This window comes from Dipodomys spectabilis, unplaced genomic scaffold (genome assembly GCF_019054845.1).
Source record: "Dipodomys spectabilis isolate Male_0828 unplaced genomic scaffold, ASM1905484v1 ptg000487l, whole genome shotgun sequence".
NCBI classification, from domain to species: domain Eukaryota; kingdom Metazoa; phylum Chordata; class Mammalia; order Rodentia; family Heteromyidae; genus Dipodomys; species Dipodomys spectabilis.
Window position 1 is genome coordinate 2,603,737 of NW_024871164.1, and position 3,340 is coordinate 2,607,076.

Consider the following 3,340-nt stretch of genomic DNA (forward strand, 5'->3'; position numbering starts at 1 on the left):
CCGATTATCTTGTGGAATAGGTGCTGCATTCCCTTGTTTTGATATTCCTCATCTTCGTATATGAAGGTTAAATTTCTTGGCACTATCTGCTTGTCCTTGAATTTCCCTTTGGTATAATTTAAGTGATTTTTCAATATCTGTCATTTTTTGGTCCAGTTGATGTATTCTGTCTTCTGTATTCCATTTTGTTCACTCTGTTAACTGTGGTTTCCATTGTGGTTTGCATGGAGGAAAGGGACTCATTGTTGATTTCAATGGATTCAATGTTGGTTTTCAAAATACTAATCTCACCTCTTAATGAGGTATGTACTGCCTCTATTTTGTCACTTATCTCACAGCTTAGTGAGGTGTGTGCTACCTCTATTTTTGCATGCATCTCCTGTTTGATGTCCTGCACCTCTTTTGGTATTTCGACCCAGTGTTCTTTCAAATTCTGGTCTATTTCTCACTTTATTCTTGAGTCATTGCCTCCAGCATGTCTTGGATATAGTGTTTGTCTTCCATTCCTGCTTTTCACCCACTGGGGCTCTCCCCTGGATTGCTGCTGGCTTTTAGAGATAGCTTGCTATCCTAGGTGTTGATAAACCTTGTAATATTTCTCTGTAATTTTCTCATGGGGATTCAGGGATTATTGCAGACTAATCTGAAATTTTGTTTTGGTCAATAGGTGTCTGTCTTCGCTTGATTACTGTTTCTGTGCTGGTAGAGAGAGTCTGTACCTGATCTCAGTTCTGTTGGGGGCCGACCTCCAGCTGCTGGTCTGACCCACACAGGATTCTCAGCTCTCTGCTGTAGATCACTGGCAGTTCCCTCCTTTAGAAGGGTTGAGCAGCCTAGATTGCTCTTGTTTGTTCCTACAGGTGCTCTTGGCGAGTTCGGATGTGCTGGATGTACTCTCCCAGATGCTGTAGTCTGCTATGGTCTCCTGATGTTTTGTTTTGTTTTACTTTTTGGCTAGTTGTAGGCTTGAACTCTGGTCTTGGGTGCTGTCCCTCAGCTCTTCAGCTCAAGGCTGGCACCCTACCATTTGACCCATAGCACCACATCTGGCCCTTTCTGCTTATGTTTTGTTGAGGAATCAGATCCAGGGCCTCTTGCACATAAGACAAGCACTGTACTGCTGAGCAACTTACCAGCCTGAGCCCCTGACTATTATCAGGTGCTGGAGGCCTGTGTTGTTCAATTCCCAGCCTAGAATACATGGGTCGGGTTCTTGTGGGGTTTGGGCTTCTCTTGTCCTGAACCCCCTGTGTCTTTTGCTGTCACAGGCATGGTTACCAGGGGTGGTTTCCCCTGTTTTTCTCCCCTCTGCTGAAGCATATACTCACCTTCTGATTTCAGTTGGGAGGAGTTAGTTATGTTGTTCAGGCACCAGATCCCCAGGCCTGGTCCCAGACCCCAGCCTGGGGCACACCTGATGGACCTGTGCTGCTATGTATCCCACCTAGATTACGCAGCTTGGAGTACACAGTTCAAATTTCTTCCACCGTTGGGTGTCTTGACCCAGTGGCATTGTTCCAGGCTTGGGCATTTAAGCTTCCTTCCAGGGTCTCTCTTGTTCAAGCCTTGCCAGCTGAGTGTGATCCATGGGCTGGTGGAGCTCTTGAACAGTTTCTAGTTTTAGTGGGTCCTGTGGTGCAGGTTTTGGGGTAGGGGGTCTGGGGATTCCCACCAGCTCTGGTCTCCCTTGAGGAATACACTGTCCCCTGTGGGGTACTCACCCTGGAGCTAGTTGTTTCTGTGTGATGTAGATTGCTGGTTGCCGTTGCAGTGAGAGTTCAATTGAGGTAGCTGTGGGCTAGGCTGAGAGGTGGTGGCTCCGTGTGTTTCTTTTCTGTCACTGCCTCCATTGATACTGTTTGGGTCCACTCCATGGGATGGGCCTCCGGCCTCCACCCGAGGGGTGGGGAAGGGGCCTCTGTGCAGGTGCTGATCTCTGGGGTTTGTCTCTGTTTGCGCTCTCTTGATCAGCATCAGTTCCTTTCAATTCTTCTGCTCTGGTGTTCTGTGGGCATCTCATGTATCTCTGAGGTTCCTGCCATGGGGCTGAGTGGCTTTGGTGGGATGGAGCCTCTCTGCTCGAATGGAGAGTGAGGGGAAGGGGTGGGATCTTTGTGTAAGTTCCCTGCTCGGAGGTTTCTTCATTCGTCACGATCAGTGTTCTGACACTGGTACCTCAAGGGGCTTTGGTGCGGGTGATCTGCACACAGCTCCCTGTGTCTCTGGGCCACCGGCAGCTCCCACCAGGCCAGGCTGGCCATGGCTTGGCACGCTGCTTTGTGACCATTAGATGTTGGGGGAAGGGTCTTCATGCTTCTCTGTTGTGAAATTCTTCTTTTTACTCCTGTTTTTCTCTGGATGTTGATTTTTCTGTTGTCGGTATCTTGGGGAGATTAAACGTTGGAACTCGAACTCTCTTTTTGGTTGGGGAGAGCTGTGGCATTCCCCTACTTCCCCATTGCCATCTTGGACCCCCTCGAGTTTTTGCTTTTTTTATTCAAATATAATTTTAATTTATCTGTTGAAATGAGTACTAAAGAAACTAAAGTTATTTCTGGTGCTTATCTGAAAAATTATACTTTAAAATATTCTGTATTCTGTTTGTATAATGCCCATAATCTATTTTATTCTTTCCTAGATATAAAACTTTGAATACTACATTGTTTTATAATATATAGGTTCATTAATAAATGTGTCCTTTCAGATTGCATTCCATACCAAAAGAGTTTAAGATTCCTTTTTTACTAGGTCTTTATAGTATATTTCTTTGGAATAAAATGACAATGTTGTCTAATTTTAAAAGTTTTATAAAGATTATGCAATGTAAAGGCCTTTCTAAGGTGAAGATTTAATACACTGATGTCAAACTAACTTTTATTTATATGAATTACATGTATTGTTACACTTGTAATTTTGTAATCAACTTTTTAATAATTGTTTTTCATTTCTTGCATCTGAAGAATGAAAATTATGGAATAATTCACAGATTTTCATATCATCCTTTGCAATTGCCATGTTAATCTCTGTATTGGTGTAATTTTGATATATGTGCTGCTGAAGCATATAATGTCCTCTAAATTTAGGTAGTTAATGATGCAATATTTATACAGGATTATATCCTTGGGTGCCTATTTGTAACAAGGAAACATTATTGTTCCTAACAATGCTACTGATCTTCTTTCCCCAAAATTCTGTGTATAATGGAAAATAATTATATTGTTCAATTGATTGCTCACGTTTGCAATTTTTTTGTCAATGACTATTTTAAATCTTTTTCATTTTAGATTTAATCATACTTTGAAGCATTTTTAGCTAGGACTAAAGGGGATGGCTTTTTCAA

The 3,340-nt window shown here is 42.8% G+C and overlaps 1 pseudogene; it reads right to left on the reverse strand.

Moving 5' to 3' along the window:
- Positions 1-2,964: 2,964 nt before the first annotated feature.
- On the reverse strand, positions 2,965-3,063 carry LOC122098714 (annotated as a pseudogene).
- Between the last annotated feature and the right edge of the window lie 277 nt (positions 3,064-3,340).